We start from the raw sequence: 20678 nt of genomic DNA on the forward strand, positions 1-20678 counted from the left end.
ATAAGCAGTTGTGCTGGGAGTCCTCGAACCCTACAATCTGCAGTTATACAGGACTGCTGTATGTAATACCCTCCTCCGCAAGGTCTCTGATGGAAAAGGTAGGACTCCAACATAGAAAACTCTGCACTTGCTATCTCCACGGCCCGTTGGCAAATAAGCTGCCAAGGCATGTCTAAGCAATGGATGTGAGAATCAGGGTAGATGAAATCTGAACTACTCCTGATCCTCAGGTCTGTTTTTTTTCTGTTTTTTTTGTTTAGATGCATCTTCCTTGTATCTAACACTAACCTTAATCCTTTGCTGTTTTATTTTTGTGTGTACCTTGCAGATCAATATCTCTCATACACTTCCCCCAACCTCATTCACCTCTTCAAATCGGACTCCTTTATTAAATTCTCACTGCTCTCTCTGAGTCTTTATGACCGTAAGCAAACCTTAAAAAATTCACTTTTCAATACGGAATCCTGAAGAAACATTAATTTTGTTTCTCTGACCAGGTCTATTGCCTAACTTGCTGAGTGTTTTCCGCAGTTTCTGCTTTTATTTTGAAAAAATGGATTTGATTTGTTGAACACAGCAGCTAAAATAAAAACTTATCATCAATCTAATTATAATTATCATAATTATTAAAATAAATCATAAAACATTTTCATGAAGATAATGATATAAATCAATGCAAGAAAGCTGATGAATGAAACAAGCTTGTAACTAGTGCGAAATAGTTTAATTGTTACAGTTTTAGTGAAGGGAGATCGTGGGATCTGCAAATGTTGGAGAATCCCAGATAACAAAGTGTGGAGCTGGATGAACACAGCAGCCAAGCAGCATCTCAGGAGCACAAAAGCTGACATTTCGGGCATAGACCCTTCATCAGAGAGGGGAATGGGGAGAGGGTTCTGAAATGAATAGGGAGAGAGGGGGAGGCGGACCGAAGATGGAGAGAAAAGAAGATAGGTGGAGAGGAGAGTATAGGTGGGGAGGTGGGGAGGGGATAGGTCAGTGCAGGGAGAACGGACAGGCCAAGGAGGCGGGATGAGGTTAGTAGGTAGGAAATGGAGGTGCGGCTTGAGGTGGGAGGAAGGGATAGGTGAGAGGAAGAACAGGTTACGGAGGCGGGGACGAGCTGGGCTGGTTTTGGGACGCAGTGGGGGAAGAGGAGATTTTGAGGCTTGTGAAGTCTACATTGATACCATTGGGCTGCAGGGTTCCCAAGCAGAATATGAGTTGCTGTTCCTGCAACCCTCAGGTGGGATCATTATGGCACTGCAGGAGGCCCAGGATGGACATGTCGTCTAAGGAATGGGAGGGGGGGTTGAAATGGTTCGCGACTGGGAGGTGCAGTTGTTTATTGCAAACCGAGCAGAGGTGTTCTGCAAAGCCGTCCCCAAGCCTCCACTTGTTTTCCCCAAAGTACACGGAGCCACAACGGGTACAGTGGATGCAATATACCACACTGGCAGATGTGCAGGTGAACATCTGCTTGATGTGGAAACTCATCTTGGGGCCTGGGATGGGGGTGAGGGAGGAGGTGTGGGGGCAAGTGTAGCACTTCATGCGGTTGCAGGGGAAGGTGCCGGGTGTGGTGGGGTTGGAGGAGAATGTGGAGCGGACAAGGGAGTCACGGAGAGAGTGGTCCCTCCAGAAGGCAGACAAGGGTGGGGAGGGAAAAATGTCTTTGGTGGTGGGGTCGGATTGTAGATGGAAGAAGTGTCGGAGGAGAGTGAAACCAGCTGTAACGTCACAAAAGGAGGAAATCATCATAACCTAATTGAATAATTTGCTTATTTGTGATGTTGTTATCAAGAGATGGAGTGGCCTATTTGTGCTCCTAATTTATACGTGCCTATGGAAGTGATGACTTAAAGTATCCATCTTTGTCTATTCCAGCGCTGTCATTGTGACAAATTAATCCCACTGTTGACTGCGTGCTGCATTTTGGTGGAATTTTGATAATCTATCTGAGCTGTACTTAGGCTTTGATTTGATAGATTTAGGAACTGGAATCTGCTGACTGCAGGAAAATGCCGGAAAATTGCTGCAGTAAGATTTGTTCCATTGAACAGTCTCTGGATCAGGCCATTCATCAGAGCCCAAGCATAAATGCTGCATCGATAAAGAAACTGATTAAAATCTACTAATCTGAGCACAGAGTAAATTTTCTTTTGGGGAGATTGAAATATATCAGACGTATAACAGAAGCTGTTGATTTAATAAGCCATTGAAAATGGAATTTGTTGAATGTAATTATAAAGATTTAATTGTGGATGATTACAGAACTAATAATTAAGACTTGTATCTGACAAGTCTAAATTACATATAATGTAATCTAAACTTGCATAGGGAATCTTTGCTGTTAAAATAAGCTGTTGGAAGTTTGGGTTTGACTCTCCATCTCTTGAGCCTGCTTTATCATTAAATACGATCATGGCTGAACTGATTCATCGATATTCCCACCTACCCCAAATAAATTTTCACCCTCTTGCTTATCAAGAATCTGTCTACCTCAGCCATAAGTATGTTCTAGGCTCGTCAATACATTGTGATGAAGACAGCTCCAAAGATTCATTAACAAAATTCAGAAACATATTTGTCTTCATCTATGCCATAACTAGGTGACACCTTATTTTGAAACAGTAACCCCTAGGTCTAGATTCTCCCAGACAAGCAGACACCTCTCCACATCCATCCTGTCACACCAACTCAGGATCCTTGTTATCTTTGAAACAAATTCTATTTAATAGAGTCAGGGAGTCATTCAGCTCCCTTTGGTCCAATTTGGCCATGCCAACCAAACATCTCAATCTGACCTAGTCCCATTTGCCAGCATATGGCCCCTATCCCTTTAAACCTTTTCTATTCAGATACCCATCCAGATGCCTTTTAGATGTTATTATTATACCAGCCTCCTCCACTTCCTCTGGCAGCTCATTCCATACACGCACCACCCTCTGCATGAAAAGCTCACCCTTCAGGTCCTTTATAAATCTTTCCCCTCTCACCTTAAACCATGACCCTTAGTTTTCCCCAACACTGGGGAAAAGATCTCAGCTCTTCACCCAATCCATGCCCTTCAAGATTTTATAAACCTCTATAAGGTCACCCCTCAGCCTCTGACGCTCCAGGGAAAATAGAGCCAGCCTATTCAGCCTCTCCCTATAACTCAAACCCTCTATCCCAGCAACATCCTTGTAAATCTTTTCTGCACCCTCTCAGGTTTAACAATATCCTTCCTGCAGAAGGGCAGCCAGAATTGAACACAGTATTCTAAATGTGGCCTCACCAAGGTCCTGTACAGCCGCAACATGACCTCCCAACTCCTATACTCAATGCTCTGACCAATTAAGGCAAACAGTTTCTTCACTACCCGACTATCTGTGACTCTATTTCCAGGGATCAATGCACCTGCACCTCTCCGTCCCTTTGTTCAGCAACATTCCCCAGGGCCCCACCATTAAGTGTATAAGTCCTGCCCTGGTTTGCCTTTCCAAAATTCAGCACCTCACATTTATCTAAATTAAACTCCATCTGCCACTCCTCAGCCCATTGGCCCATGGGATCAAGGTCCCATTGTGCTTGGAGATAAACTTCTTCACTGTCCACTACACCACTTATTTTAGTGTCATCTGTAAACTTACTAACCACACCTCTCATATTCACATCCAAATCATTTATACAAAAGACAAAAAACAGTGGAGTCAGCACTGATTCAGAGACAGTAGGAACTGCCGAAGCTGGAGAATCTAGATAACAAGGTGTAGAGCTGGATGAACACAGCAGGCCAAGCAGCATCAGAGGAGCAGGAAGGCTGACGTTTCAGGCCTAGACCCTTCTTTGGACTCAGCAATGATCCTTGTGACACTCCACTGGTTGCTGACCTCCAGTCTGAAAATCAACCCTCCACCACCTACCTCTGTCTCCTACCTTCAAGCCAGTTTTGTATCCAATTGGCTAGCTCCCCAGGATCCCATGTGATCCAACATTGCTAACTAGTCTCCCATGCAGAACCTTGTCTTCTAAACTGCAGCAGATACAAGCCAAGAGATAACAAGGTGTGGAGCTGGATGAACACAGCAGGCCAAGCAGCATCAGAGGAGCAGGAGGCTGACATTTCGGGCCTAGACCCTTCTTCAGAAATATTTTTTCTGGAAGCCTGTACTGTGCTTGGCACTCCAAGTCTGGTCTCACGACTGTCCTGTATAACTAAAGTATAGCCTTAGTGTGGGAATAAAAGTAACTTGTTACTAAGGTTTGGATGTTTCTCAGGATATTGCCAGCACAGAAGGAATAGTGTGAATTTGAATCCTTTTTTCATGTCTATAATTAAATCTTTCCAGTGTTTATTTTGTCTATCTTAAAATAATAGGTTTTTTCTTGTTTATCATAGAATCCCTACAGTGTGGAAACAGGCCCTTCAGCCCAACAAGTCCACACTGACTCTCAGAGCATCCCACCCAAACCCATCCCCCTATAACCAAGCTAATCTACATCTCCCTGAACACTATGGGCAGTTTAGCATGGCCAGTGCACCTAGCCTGCACATCTTGGGACTGTGGGAGGAAACAGAGCACCCGGAGGAAACCCACGCAGACAGTTGCCTGAGGAATTGATCCTGGGTCCCTGGTGATGTGAGGCAGCGGTGCTAACCACTGAGCCACCGTGCCACATTAATATGCCTTTCATTTATTAAAAGTACACTGAGTCTCTTGTAAATGTATTCAGTGCCTCACCTCTGTGGTTACACAAAAACAAAGTTAAGATCCAACATTCTGGGATATGACTTGTCCAGTATTAACATCAGCTGGGATCATAACAAGCTGCATACTAACCTTTCGCAATTCATTTACTAGGGCATGTTACACTTTTCACTGTATTTATTTGTTTAAATACTAAGTGACTATAAATCATTCAATTCATAATTCAAACCCTGTTGTATCTCAGAGCCCCACAATCTCTCACCATTTACATTCCATGCTTCTTTTGTATTCTTTGTGCCAAAATGGACAATTTCACATTTTCCCACATTATATTGTTGTCACATCTTTGCCCACTCACTTAACCTGCCTGTATTCTTTAGTCACTTCCTTCTGCCCTCTCCAGAACTTACGTTCCCAGCTATCTTTGTGCCATCAACAAAATTAGCAAACACAACTTCTGTCATTTCATCCAAGTCATAAATATAAGGTGAACCTCAGCACTGATCCTTTTGGCATATATGGCACTCATTAAAGTTACTAACCTGAAAATGATCCATTTATGGTTACTCAATGTTTCCTGTTGGCTCATCAATTTTCTATCCTTGGCGAAATATTGCTTGCTATACCATGAGATTTTATTTTCCTGCAATAATCTTTGATGTAGCAACCTAATAAATGCCTTCTTGAAATCGAAATGTTATATATCCATTAGTTCCCCATTATCCACAGCATGTTATTTCTTTGAAATACGCAATTAATTTGGTTAAACATGATTTTCCTTTCACAAAACCAAATTGAATTTGCCTAATTACCTTGAATTTTCCAAATGCCCCATATTAATAGCAACATAACACCAGCGCTTCGTCGGAGGCTCACTGATGATGTTACCTAGAATGGTGACGAAACGTCTGAAAACTAACCTTCCAGCTCAGCGAGCAAACTCGCATCCAGAACCATATTAATATCTTTAATAACAGCTTTGAAGCTTTTCCAATGATAGATGTTGTTAACTAGCCTGCAGTATCCTGCATTCTGTCTTCCTCCCTTTTGAACAAAGGAATTAAATCTGTGATTATCCAAAACAAATGGAATCTTCTCTGAATCTAGGGAATTTTGGAAAATTAAAACCAACACAATAACCACCTAATTAAAAGCAAATTACTGCAGATGCTGGAAACCTGAAATAAACGGAAAGGGCTGAAGAAACTCAGCAGATCTAGCAGCATGCGTGGAGCGATGAACAGAGTTAAATTTCGAGTCCAGTATGACCCTCAGGTGATGTCTGTCAGAACCTGAGTCTTCTCAACTTGCAGCTCCAACAATTTGTTCTGTCCTTCTTTACTGGTGATTGTAATTTTCGAGTTCCTTCCATCTCCCATTTCCTGATTTACAGTTCTTCCTGGGATTTCTTTGTATCTTCTATAGTGAAAAGTACCTGGAACTCCCTCCTTAACAACACTGGGGCAGTATATGGACAGCAATGGTTCAAGAAGTCAGCTCACTATTACCTTCTCAAGGACAACAAAAAATGGACAATAAATGTTGGCCCAGTTAGCAATACCATCAGCCCATGAAGGAATAAGAAAAAGTTGTTGGTTGATTGATTTATTTTTTCACAGGATGAGGTCATTGCAGGCCAAGCCAGCATTTATTCCCTAGCCCTAAGAGTCAACTGCATTACTATGGATTTGGAGTGACATATAGGGCAGACCAGGTGAGGATAGCAGTTTCCTAGCCTAAAGGACTATAGTGAGCCAGATGGATTTTTCCCCTGACAATTAACAATGAGTTCCTGGTCATCATTAGATCCTTAATTCCAGATAATTTACTGAATTCAAATTCCATCTGCCATAGCAGGATTCAAACCCAAGTTCCCAGAATGTTAGATAATAAAATGTGAGGCTGGATGAACACAGCAGGCCCTGCTGTGTTCATCCAGCCTCACATTTTATTATCTTGGATTCTCCAGCATCTGCAGTTCCCATTATCTCTTCCCAGAATGTTACCTGGTTCTCTGAATTAACAGACCAGTGACACTATCACGAGGCCGTCATTTCCCTTGTCTGTTGTCAGTAGATCTTTTTCTGGCAATTCCACAAATACTTTGTAACAAGCTGCAAAATAAATGGTGTGGTAGGTGTTGAAAGATTTTTCTCAGACTACAAGACTCCTTCATATACCGGTCACTCCAACGCATGTTAGCATTTACAGATATTCTTCCAGGAATAAATTAGTGAGGCTTCTTCTTGAGGAGTGTGTGCTGTTTTGCTCATTATGTTATGGGAAGGATATTATTAAACTGGAGACATTTCAAAAAGATTTACAAGGATATTGCCAGGAATGGAGCATTTGAGATTAAAAAATAGACTGGAAAGGCTGGGACTTTTTACACTGGAGTGTAGGAGGTTGAAGGCTGACCTTATAGAGGTTTATTAGATCGTGAGGGGCATAGATTAGGTGGATATCAAAGGTCTTTTCACTATGGTATGGGAGTTCAAAACTAGGGGGGACTTATTTTTAAGGTGAGAGGAGAAAGATTTAAGAAGGACATGAGAGACAACTTCTTTAACACAGAGAATGGTTCGTGTGTGGAAAGAGCTGCCAGAGGAAATGGCGGATGCAGCTACAGTTACAACGTTTAATAGACATTTAGAGAAGTACATGAATGGGAAAGGTTTGGAAGGATATGGGCCAAGCACAGTCAGGCAGGACTAGTTTAGTCTGGGATTATGGTCGGCATGGATCAGTTGGACCTAATGGTCTGTTTCCATGCTGAGTGACTCTAATTCCATGAATGACCTGGCAGTAGGCTGGGATCCTCAGCAGCAGGGAGGCAACAGTGAGACTGGGAGGAGAAACAGTAATCAAAAATAGCAAGTTTAAGAGCCTGGTCAGGATGGAACACGACTGGGAGTGAGGAATGCCTGTTGGATTAAATGGCATCTATTTCAATGCAAGAGGGCTGACAGGTGAGGCTGATGAACTGAGAGCATGGATAGGTTCATGGGACTGGGATATTATAGCCATTACAGAAACATGGTTAAGGGAGGGATAGGACTGGCAGCTTAATGTGCCAGGATGCAGGTGCTTTAGGTGGGACAGAGATGGAAGAATGAGGGGAGGGGAAGTTGTATTTTTGATTCAGGGGAATATCACAGCAATAATCAGAGATAAAATAACTGAGGGAGCATCCAGTGAGGATTTGTGGGTGGAGCTAAGAAATCTGAAGGGGATAGTGACATTATTGGAGTTGTACTACAGGCCCCCAAATAGTCAACGGGAATTAGAGGGACAACTATACAGGGACATTGTGGAGACTTGCAGGAGAAATAGAGTTGTTCAAGTGGGGAATTTTAATTTTAATAACATAGACTAGGACTGCCAAAGTGTTAAGTGCTGAGATGGGGTGGAATTTGTTAAATGTGTTCAGGAAAGTTTCCCCAAGCAGTATATAGAGGGTCCTACTTGGGAACGGGCAAAATCCCACCTCTTGTTGGAAAATAGGGCTGGACAGGTGACTGAGGTGACAGTTGGGGAGCACTTTGGGACCAATGACCATAGTTTTATTAATTTTAAAATAGTTATGGAGAAGGACAAAACTGGTTCACAGGTTCAAGTCCTAAATTGGGGCAAGGCGAATTTTGATGGAATTAGGCAGGAGCTTGCAGGGGTTCATTGGAGTAGTTTGTTTGCAGGCAAAGGGTCCTCTGGCAAGTGGGAGACCCTTAAAAGTGTGATAGCTAGAGTTCAAGGTCCCTATGTTCCAGTGAGTGTGAAGTACAATGTTGGCAGGAGTAAGGAGCCCTGGATGACAAGAGATATTGAGGCTTTGACCAGAAAAAAGGAGGAGGCATGGCTCAGGTACAGGTAGCTGGGATCAAGGGAATCCGTAGAGGTACATAGGGGATACAGGAGTTTACTGAAGAAGGAAATCAGGAGGGTGAAAAGGGGGCACAAGATAGCTTTGATTGAGAAGATTAGGGTGAATCCAAAGAGATTCTTGAAGTATATTAAAGGTTAAAGAATAACTAGAGAGAGAATAGGACCCATCAAGGACTAAAGTGTGAGGAACCACAGGAGATGGGCAAGGACTTCAATGAATATTTCTTCTCTGTGTTTACCATGGAGAAAGACATGAAGACTTGGGAACTTGGGGAAGTTAGTGGCGATATTTTGGGGACAGTCCCTATCACAGTGGTGTTGGAAATATTAGAATGTATGAAGGTGGATAAATCTCCTGGTCCTGACCAGATATATCCAAGAAGCCTGCAAGAGGCTACAGAAGAAATTGCAGGGGTCCTGGCTGATATATTTGCATCATTGTTAGCCATGGGTGAGATGCCTGAAGAATGGAGGGTAGTGAATGTTGTGCCCTTATTCAAAAAGGTCTGCAAAGAAAATAACTGTGAATGATAGACCAGTGAGCTTAACATCTGTGGTGAGTAAGTTACTTGAGAAGATTCTAAGGGACAAGATGTACACGCATTTGGAAAGACAGGGTTTGATTAGGAATAGTCAGCATGACTTTGTGTGTTGGAGATCGTGCCTCACATATTTGATAGAGTTCTTCAATGAAGTGACAAGGAAGTTTGATGAGGTCAGGGCAGTAGACATAGGTTAAGGATCTCAGTAAAGCCTTTGATAAGGTTCCACATTGTAAGCTGCTCTGGGAGGTAAGATTGCATGGAATTCAGGACAGCTGGAAAATTGGATACATAACTGGCTTCATGGTAGGATACAGAGAGTAATAGTGGAAGAATGCTTTTCAGACTGGAGGCCTGTGATTAGTGGTGTGTGCCGCAGGATTTAGTGCTGGGGTCATTAGTGTTTGTTATCTATATTAATGATTTGGGTGAGAACATAAAAGGCAAGATTAGTAAGTTTGCAGATGACACTAAAATAGGCGGTGTCATGGACAGTGAGGAAGGTTATCAGAAATTGCAGCAGGATCTTGATCAGCTGGAGAAGTGGGCCAAGAAATGGCACATGGAGTATAATCTAGATGAGTGTATGGTGTTGCATTTTAGAAAACCAAATCAAGGTAGCAGTTTCATGGTGAATGGTACAGCCTTAAGGAGTGTAGTGGACGAGAGGGTCCTTGGAGTCAAGTACAAGATTCTCTGAAAGTGAAGTCACAGATAGAGAGGGAAGTGAAGAAGGCTTTTGGCACACTGGCCTTCATCAGTCAGGGTGCTGAGTACAGAAGTTGAGAAGTTGTGTTGCAGTCGTACAGGACATTTGTGAGGTTACACTTGGAGTGTTGTGTTCAGTTTTGGTCACCTTGCTATAGGAAGGATGTTATTAAACTGGAAAGAGTGTAGAAGAAATTTACAAGGATGTTGCCAGGAGTCAAGGAACTGAGTTATAGGGAGAGGATGGACAAGCTCGGACTTTTTTCTCTAGAGTGTAGGAGACTGAGGGAGGGATCTTATAGAAGTGTATAAGATAATGAGAGGCATGGAAAGGGTGAATGCACTCTTTCTTTTTCCCAGGGTTGGGGAATCGAGCACTAGAGGGCATCAGACCAAGGTGAGAGGGGAAAGAATACATAGGACCCTCAGGGCAACATTTTTACACTGAGGGCGGTATGCATATGGAATGAGCTGCCAGTGGAAGTGGTTGAGGCGGGTTCATTAACAACATTTAAAAGGCATTTGGATGAACACCTGGATAGAAAAGGTTTAGAAGGATATGGGCCAATTGCAGGGAAATGGGGTCAGCGTGGATGGTCAGTTTGGTCGGCATGGACCAGTTTGGGCGAAAGGGCCTGTCTCCATGCTGAAGGACTCTATGAGTCTAAAATGAAAGATCATATACAGCAGGCCATCTGTTGGAAGGGAGCAGAGGAGGAGAGGGCTGTACCCAGCTGAACTTCAGAGAGGGACACAGGGTGGAATTTAGTACCTTCTCCCATGGTGACTGGAAAGGTATTCAAATCAGGGGAAGGACCTTGTGTGGAGTGTCTACTGCCTTCCTCTATTGCTGGGTAAATCAATGGCGACCAGATTTGTAGATGGTCTTTTTACCCCACCAGCAATTTAAGCCATTATGTGTGCAACTGATACCTGCTTAAGGGCCTTATACCATCTGGTGAAGGTATGAACCCGGTACTGAGGGGCCCTGTGAACACCTAGAAAAGCAAGTATTGCCTACAGGCTCCGGGGATGTTGTGGGGAGGGGGTCCTGTATTCAAAGGTATTCAGCGATCAAGGAGTCTGACCGAGAGCCACCCTGACGTCCCAGGAGATGGGACTTTGAAGCCCTTGATCTTGAGAAAAGCCTGCCACTGTCTATTTCATAAACACTTAATTTGGCAGACCTTCCCAAAAACAGGCACCATGGCCTCTCCAGCTGACATGCAAGAACCGCACCCCACCCCACCCCCGCACTCTCCACACTGCCACCCCCCACCACCGCCACCGCCCCCCCAACCCCTACCCCCCACCTCCACTAAATATCAGTAACATGTGGAGAGTCTGAAATCAGGAGGGTCCTGCCACCTACTGCAGACACAACTAGAATCTGAGTGTAAGGCAGGGATCACACCCCGCCGTGGCTGTCAAGGTGACTGTTGTGATAAATGATTGCATGTCTAGCTCTGTCCAGGTTGAAGGTGAAGATATTTATAACATCTCAGTTTTTTTGTTCACTATTGTATGAATGAGGTTGTTGACGCTCTTTCCTCAATAAGATCTATCCATTTCATTCTCTTTTGCCAGAGAGACAGAGATGTTGTAGGTCTGCAGTTTAATTGCAACTGCAGTCACCCAGGGTGCAAGGTGCCTCTGTGTGCTGTGAACTGCCTTTGTGGGTACTGCACCAGAACCAAAACTTTATCCGCTCCCACCACATCCAGCTGTTGAGAATCGTACAGGTCCAGACCTGCTTATCCTGACAGTAATCACAAAGCTTTCATTCTGCAGCAGTCCATGTGGTCAATTACACTTGACCTATTATAACAAACCAAAGAATGATTACAGTGAAACAAAGACTATCCACTGCTAACAGGTCACACAAACATACAGACCTGGGATTTAGTAATGGGGTAGGCCATTTGGCCCCTCCAGCTGCTCTGTTATTAAATTAAACTGTGGCTTATCTCATTATGGCTCCGAATACACATTCCTATCCAACTCACTTGATTCCCTTGTTAGTCAAGAATCTATCTACTCTGCCTTAAAAATACTCAATAACTCTGCTCTCGCTGCTCCAGAATTTCAGAGTCACAACCCTCTGAGAGAAAAATAACTCTTCCCATTTCTATCTTAAATGGAAGATCCTTTATTTTTAAACTGAGTTCCCAAGTTCAATTCTCTCCCATAAAGAGAAATCATCTTTTCAGCGTCCACTCTGTCAGCTGACCTTTAATTTTTCTAAACTCCAGCACATCTGCCTCTTCATAGTGACAGAGTAACAGAGTAACAGCGATGTGTCTGAGCTGCTGTCCTGGGGCTCACACACATCTGCCTGCTTTCTAACTTACTTTATTTTCTTATCTTTCAGGGAGAGTGAGCTCAGCGCAGGTGACAGCAAGCCCTTAGAGCATTTGTGACGCTGTGAGTGTGTACCCAGAGGCAAGAGATGCCACCAAAGCTTGGTGATTTTCGCATTGGTGGGCCCACCAGTACAGGACTTGAGCTGGTGTTGATAGCACTGGCTTTCAAGATGGCACTGGTAGCAGAGCAGCATCTGCGGGGGGTCTCAACATATTGATGTTGGGCTTCAGTTGCAGCGATGCAGTAGGCCCAAATCACTACTCCTGGTGGATCGACAGCAGTGCCAGCTGCATTGGTGGCAGCAATGTAAGCCCAGTGTGGTCCAGCTGGAGCGGGGACAGCAATGGTGAGCCTGGAGCTGGACCCCTGGAATAGACTGTGATGTGGGCACGTTGGTGAGCCTGGAGCCGGACCCCTGGAATAGGCTGTGATGTGGGCACATTGGTGAGCCTGGAGCCGGACCCCTGGAATAGACTGTGACGTGGGCACTTTGGTGAGCACGGAGCGGGACCCCTGGAATAGACTGTGATGTGGGCATGTTGGTGAGGATGTTAACTAACCAATCTTCTGTCCATACTAATATGTTATCCCTTAAACCATGAGCTCTTATTTTGCATAGCAATCTTTGATGTGGTAAATTGTCAGATACCTTCTGAAATTCCAAGTACAAAATATCAACAAGTTCTCCTTTATCTATGTTATTTGTTACTTTCTCAAATGACTCCAATCAATTTGCCAAACATGATTCTCCTTTCACAAAACCATGTTGACTCTGCTTATCGAGATTTTCACTCTAACCTCCTAAATGGTAGATCCCTGCATTTTCCCTATGACAGGTTTTAAGCAATCTGATCTTGGATTGCTCTCCTTTCTTGAACTGAAAATTCACATTCACTATTTTCCATTCCATTGGGACATTTTCCAGATTCTAGGGAAAACCAATACATCTACTATCTCAGATGATAATGGGAACTGCAGATGCTGGAGATTCCAAGATAATAAAATGTGAGGCTGGATGAACACAGCAGGCCAAGCAGCATCTCAGGAGCACAAAAGCTGACGTTTCGGGCCTAGACCCTTCATCAGAGAGGGGGATGGGGGGAGGGAACTGGAATAAATAGGGAGAGAGGGGGAGGCGGACCGAAGATGGAGAGTAAAGAAGATAGGTGGAGAAGGTGTGGGTGGGGAGGTAGGGAGGGGATAGGTCAGTCCAGGGAAGACGGACAGGTCAAGGAGGTGGGATGAGGTTAGTAGGTAGCTGGGGGTGCGGCTTGGGGTGGGAGGAAGGGATGGGTGAGAGGAAGAACCGGTTAGGGAGGCAGAGACAGGTTGGACTGGTTTTGGGATGCAGTGGGTGGGGGGGAAGAGCTGGGCTGGTTGTGTGGTGCAGTGGGGGGAGGGGATGAACTGGGCTGGTTTAGGGATGCAGTGGGGGAAGGGGAGATTTTGAAACTGGTGAAGTCCACATTGATACCATATGGCTGCAGGGTTCCCAGGCGGAATATGAGTTGCTGTTCCTGCAACCTTCGGGTGGCATCATTGTGGCAGTGCAGGAGGCCCATGATGGACATGTCGTCAAGAGAATGGGAGGGGGAGTGGAAATGGTTTGCGACTGGGAGGTGCAGTTGTTTGTTGCGAACTGAGCGGAGGTGTTCTGCAAAGCGGTCCCCAAGCCTCCGCTTGGTTTCCCCAATGTAGAGAAAGCCGCACCGGGTACAGTGGATGCAGTATACCACATTGGCAGATGTGCAGGTGAACCTCTGCTTAATGTGGAATGTCATCTTGGGGCCTGGGATGGGGGTGAGGGAGGAGGTGTGGGGACAAGTGTAGCATTTCCTGCGGTTGCAGGGGAAGGTGCCGGGTGTGGTGGGGTTGGAGGGCAGTGTGGAGCGAACAAGGGAGTCACGGAGAGAGTGGTCTCTCCGGAAAGCAGACAGGGGTGGGGATGGAAAAATGTCTTGGGTGGTGGGGTCGGATTGTAAATGGCGGAAGTGTCGGAGGATAATGCGTTGTATCCGGAGGTTGGTGGGGTGGTGTGTGAGAACGAGGGGGATCCTCTTGGGGCGGTTGTGGCGGGGGCGGGGTGTGAGGGATGTGTCGCGGGAAATGCGGGAGACGCGGTCAAGGGCGTTCTCAATCACCGTGGGGGGGAAGTTGCGGTCCTTAAAGAACTTGGACATCTGGGATGTGCGGGAGTGGAATGTCTTATCGTGGGAGCAGATGCGGCGGAGGCGGAGGAATTGGGAATAGGGGATGGAATTTTTGCAGGAGGGTGGGTGGGAGGAGGTGTATTCTAGGTAGCTGTGGGAGTCGGTGGGCTTGAAATGGACATCAGTTACAAGCTGGTTGCCTGAGATGGAGACTGAGAGGTCCAGGAAGGTGAGGGATGTGCTGGAGATGGCCCAGGTGAACTGAAGGTTGGGGTGGAAGGTGTTGGTGAAGTGGATGAACTGTTCGAGCTCCTCTGGGGAGCAAGAGGCGGCGCCGATACAGTCATCAATGTACCGGAGGAAGAGGTGGGGTTTGGTCTACTATCTCAGCAGCCACTAATTTTAAGACCTTAGGGTGAAGGCCATCAGGACTTTGGAACTTGTCATCTACTTGTTCTAATCATTTTCTCCATACCCCTTCCTCAGTGATTATAACTGTGGTAAGTTTGTCCCTCTCTTTTGTCTGCTGATTCACAATTATTTCTGGCATGTTATTTCTGTCCTCTGTAATGAAGACAGATGTAAAATATCTGTTCAATAAATCCATCATTTCCTTATTTTTTATTATTAGTCCCTGGACTAACTCACTTTCTGTGTTGCACATTGCACATACAAGTGCCTGGTGTATAGGCTGGGAGAGCCAGAACAGACCACAGGATTACTGAAACAATGGTCCTGCTCTGAAGGAGCCCTGCAATACTCACTGGTCCATATATCAAGGTTTCGAAGTCAAAATCAATGGCAGAACATCTTTCAGCAGCTCTTCCAGCTGTCATACGCTTTCTATTTTAGTGCAAGTTAATTTTAACTCCTGTTAATTGCACATGATTCTAGGCCCCTAGCTGAGATATCCAGCCATCTGTCAGTCTGGTCAGCATTGGCTGCATGAGGTTGGTACATTGCATACAGCACACTGAATGGTGTTGGGTTAATCACGCATCACAATGCACATGTCTGCTTTAGGTGATGTTGAATTTAGGCCCAATTGAGTTTTCATCTAATATCACTCTGCATTGTCCATCTGTGTATCTTAAATTGAAAAAAAGTGTTTTGAGGAGCAATTCAGTTTTGGAGAAAGCTATTATAGAAGTTTTGCTGAGGATCTTTCAAGAAGGAAATGAATTGTAACTAAGATAATAAAATGTGAGGCTGGATGAACACAGCAGGCCCAGCAGCATCTCAGGAGCACAAAAGCTGACGTTTCGGGCCTAGACCCTTCATCAGCTCTCTGATGAAGGGTCTAGGCCCGAAACGTCAGCTTTTGTGCTCCTGAGATGCTGCTTGACCTGCTGTGTTCATCCAGCCTCACATTTTATTATCTTGGATTCTCCAGCATCTGCAGTTCCCATCATCACTTATCAATGATTTGTAACTAGCTTAGATTTGGAGGTGTTCAAAACTGTCAGTACCTCTGACCAGAATTGACCAATATTAAATTCAGTCGTATCGTCGCTTAGAGTTCAGTCCATCACGCTCTTCTCTTTGTTGTTATTCGCAAATACTAAATTACAGGTTCAGAAAAGATTTACAAGGATGTTGCTAGGGTTGGAAGGTTTGGGAGGGGCTGAATAGGCTGCAGCTATTTTCCTGGACTGTTGGAGGCTGAGGAGTGGCTTTACAGAAGTTTATAAAATCATGAGGGGTGTGGATAGGGTAAATAGACATGGTCTTTTCCCCAGGTCAGGGGAGTCCAAAACTAAAGGGACACAGGTTTAAGTTGAGAGGGGAAAGATTTAAAAGGGACCTAAGGGGCAACTTTTTCACACAGAGGGTAGTGCATATACAGAATGAGCTGCCAGAGGAAGTAATGGAGGCTGTTACAATTATAACATTTAAGAGCCATTTAGATGGGTGTATAAATGGGATAGATTTAGAGAGATATGGACTAAATGCTGGCAAATGGGACTAGATCAGTTTCAGATATCAAGTCAGCATGGATTAGTGGGACCGAAGGGTCTGTTTCCATGCTGTGCACCTCTGTGACTCTACTGAAAGCGGGGAGGGGGGGGGGGAGCTGAGAAATATAAAAACAATTTTTATTTATTTAACAGGCTGATCACTTTCCTGTCTGCACCATTGAACTAAGTCTCACAATTTACAAGTAGAGATAGTTAGTATTTATACTGCTTCCTCAATATTTTCCAGATGAATTTAGTTTGGTGGTTCAGGAAAAAAAACAAATTTCTCCAAATCCCACACTATCCCTCGTCTTTGCAGCCTGCTCAGGCATGAAAGTTACTAAAAAAAAATCATCACACTGATTCTGTTGTCATGTGTGAGATGTTAATCAGGGCCAGGGTGGTCAAGTGTCTAATTAGGGGTCAGGGAGCCTGATTAGGGTCTAGGGTTAGGACTGGAGGGGGCTATAGAGTCCATTCTGGGTCAGGGATTAGGGCTGGAGCGGGGAAAATTGAAATTTGTTTGGCAGTCACAGAAAGTCAGTTATTAACAAGGGAGTAGAAGTAGTGTAGTGTTGAAGGTTACCCCATAAAGGAATGCATCAAGATTTTTGTCCCTTGAAAATAAAGCATCAGTCACCAGTTTGCTGGATCTTTGGATGGCAGATTGGCTGATGCTGCAGATGCAGCTTAGAATGAGCTGGAAGCATCAGAGACAGAGCTGATGCTGCAGATGCAGTTTAGAATGAGCTGGAAGCATCAGAGACAGAGCTGATCTGACCTTGACTGTTGACGATAGTATAATGCCTGCAGGGGACAGTTAGAATATAGCTCGCTGCAGTTTGGAAACAATAAATGGGCTTTTGCTAAGACTTTTAATGAGAACCATGGAACGGCGATATGCATGAATCATCAAAATCTTTGTAAAACTGACAAATACGTTCTGCAAATTCACAGGAATTCTCTCAATTTTCTACTAATCTATCAGAGAAATACTTCAAAAGGCTCAGAAAAAGGGAATAAACTGTCATTCACACAGTGCTGGGGGCAGCTCTCTCTGTGATTTGTAGGCCATGCTCAAAATGATAAGGGATAGTAGGAACTGCAGATGCTGGAGAATGTGAGGCAACAAGGTGTAGAGCTGGATGAACACAGCAGGCCAGGCAGCATAATAGGAACAGGAAGATAGACATTTTGGGCCTAGACCCTTCTTCAGAAATGGGGGAGGGGAAGGACGTTCTGAAATAAATAGGGAGGGGGGGGTGCGTATAGAAGATGGATAACGGAGAAGGTGGGTGGAGAGGAGACAGACAGGTCAAAGAGGTGGGGTTAGAGCCAGTAAAGGTGAGTGTAGGTGGGGAGTGAGGGAGGAGATAGGTCAGTCTAGGGAGGACCGACAGGTCTAGGGGCTGGGATGAGGCTAGTAGGTAGGAGATGGGGGCACCTCCCAGTTGCAAACCATTTCAACACCCCCTCCCACTCCTTAGATGACATGTTCATCCTGGGCCTCCTGCAGTGCCACCCGAAGGTTGCAGGAACAGCACCTCATATTCCACTTGGGAACCCTGCAGCCCAATGGTATCAATGTGGACTTCACAAGCTTCAAAATCTCCCCTCCCACAACCCCATCCCAAAACCACCCCAGCTCGTCCTCGCCTCCCTAAGCTGTCTTTCCTCCCACCTATCCGCTCCTATCACCTCAAGCCCCACCCCCATCTCCTACCTACCGGCTCATCCCACTCCCTTGACCTGTCCGTCCTCCGTGGACTGACCTATGTCCTCCCTAACTCCCCACCTACACTCACCTTTCCTGGCTCCACCCCACCTCTTTGATCTGTCTGTCTCCTCTCCACTTATCTTCTCCTTTATCCATCTTTTATCCACCTCCCCCTCTCTCCCTATTTATTTCAGAATCTCCTTCCCCTCCCCCCTTCCTGAAGAAGGGACTCGACCCGAAACGTCAGCTTTCCTGCTCCTCTGATGCTGCTTGGCCTGCTGTGTTCATCCAGCTCCGCACATTGTTATCTCAAAATGATAAGGACTGTGATTTCAATAGAGAGCAGAAGTAACAATGCTTTGGTACAAACAGCCCTTTGTCACTCAAATCAGGCTCACTATTATACGCAGAACATTCCTCGCTGCTCTTATCACATCTCCTCAATACACAAAGACACACTCTATACACAGACTCTTACACACACACACTCTTACACACACACACACACACACACACACACACACACACACACACACACACACACACACACACACACACACACACACACACACATGCTCACATTACAAAACATGTTATCAAAGTTTGAATCTCACAACAGCAGATGGTGGAATTTCATTTCATTAAAATTCTGGAATTAAGAATCTAATGATAACTATGTATCCTTTCTTAAATATTGGGAAAAACCACTTTGTTCACTAATGTCCTTTATGGAGGGAAACTGCCTACATGTCACTCCAGATCCACAGCAATGTGGTTTAATTTTAACTGCAGTAAATGCTGGTCCATCGAGAGATGCCCGCATTCTGTGAATGAATTTTAAAAAATGGGTAATAAATGCAGGTCTAGCCAGCAGTGGCCATGTCCTGTAAATGAATAAAAACACTTACATGACATCACTTAAAACTCATATTCTTATCACTCCACTAATTTCACTTAAAATGCATTTTGTGTCATTTATGCAAATAATTTGGATGTGAGTATGGGGGGTATGGTTGGTAAGTTTGCAAATGACACTGAAATTGCTGGTGTAGTGGACAGTGGTGAAGGCTGTCTCAGAGTACAGATCAATGGGTCCTTGATCAGATGGGCCAATGGGCTGAGGATTGGCAGATGGAGTTCAATTTAGATAACTGTGGGATGTTGCATTTTGGTGAGGCAAACCAGGATAGGACTTCTACAGTTAATAGTGTGGCCCTGAGGAGTGTTGCCAAATAATAAGACCTAGGAGTGCAAATGCATAGTTCCTTGAAAGTGGGGTGGCAGGATGACAGGGCACTGAAGAAGGTGTCTGGCATGCTTACCTTCACTAGACAGAACATTGAGTACAGGAGTTGGGAGGTAATATTGTGGTGGTCCAGGACATTGATTAGGCCACATTTGGAATACTGTGTACAATTCGAGTCACTCTTCTACACGGAAGGATGCTGTTAAATCTAGAAAGTGCAGAGAAGTGCAGAAGAAGGAAATTGCTGGGTTTTGAGTTCTGGCAAGAGGCTGCATTGACTAGGGCTATTTTACCTGTAGTGTCAGAGGCTGAGAGGTGGCCTTACAGAGGCTTATAAAAACCTGAGGGAAGCAGACAGGGTGAATAGCCAAGCTCTTTTTCTGAGGGTGGGGGAGTCCAAAACTAGAGGGCATGGGTTTAAGGTGAGAGGGGAAAAATATGAAAGGGACCTGAGCAGTAATTTTTTTCATGCAAAGATTGAAGCATGTATGGAATGAGCTGGCAAAGGAATACGTGGAGGCTGGTACGATTACAACATTTAAAAGGCACTTGGATGGGTATATGAATAGGAAGGGTTTTAGAGAGAGATGGGCCAAATGCTGGCAAATGGGACTAGGTCAGATTGGAATGTCTGGTCAGTGTGGATGAGTTAGAACATAGGACATAGAACATTACAGCACAGTACAGGCCCTTCAGCCCTCGATGTTGCGCCGACCTGTGAAACCAATCTGAAGTCCATCTAATTTACTATTCCATTATCATCCATATGTTTATCCAACGGCCATTTAAAAGTCCGTAAAGTTGGCGAGTCTACTACTCTTGCAGGCAGGGCATTCCACACCCTTACTACTCTGAGTAAAGAACCTACCTCTGACATCTGTCCTATATCTATCACCCCTCAACTTAAAGCTATGTTCCCTCGTGCTAACCATCACTATCTGAGGAAAAAGGCTCTCACTGTCCACCCTATCTAATCCTCTAATCATCTTGTATGTCTCTATTAGGCCACCTCTTAACCTTCTTCTCTCTAACGAAAACAGCCTCAAGTCCCTCAGCCTTTCCTCATAACACCTTCCCTCCATACCAGGCAACATCCTGGTTAATATCCTCCGCACCCTTTCCGATTCTTCCACATCCTTCCTATAATCCAGTGACCAGAACTGTACGCAATACTCCAAGTGCACCGCACCAGAGTTTTGTACAGCTGCAACATGACCTCATGGCTCCGAATCTCAATCCCTCTACCAATAAAACCTAACACACCGTATGCCTTCTTAACAACCCTATCAACCTGAGTGGCAACTTTCAGGGATCTACACACATGGACACCGAGATGTTTCTGCCCAATTTCTGATCCAAACTGCTAAATCTAGATTTAGAGTAAGATGAATTGCCCTTAAAGTTAAATTTAGAGTAA

The 20678-nt window shown here is 44.8% G+C and overlaps 1 protein-coding gene across 2 annotated transcripts in view; it reads right to left on the reverse strand.

Moving 5' to 3' along the window:
• LOC125465379 (complexin-1) overlaps positions 1 to 20678 on the reverse strand; it is a 185471-nt gene that overhangs the window by 97275 nt on the left and 67518 nt on the right. Inside the window, exon 1 of one of the 2 annotated variants that reach the window (XM_048560066.2) lies at positions 6701 to 6795. The exons of the other annotated variant lie outside the window; for it this stretch is intronic. The gene's annotated coding sequence lies outside the window, so the exon portion shown is untranslated. Of the gene's footprint in view, positions 1 to 6700; positions 6796 to 20678 lie in introns of those variants that run through there. 2 annotated transcript variants of the gene reach the window in all.

Source organism: Stegostoma tigrinum, chromosome 1 (assembly GCF_030684315.1).
Source record: "Stegostoma tigrinum isolate sSteTig4 chromosome 1, sSteTig4.hap1, whole genome shotgun sequence".
In the NCBI taxonomy this organism is placed as follows: domain Eukaryota; kingdom Metazoa; phylum Chordata; class Chondrichthyes; order Orectolobiformes; family Stegostomatidae; genus Stegostoma; species Stegostoma tigrinum.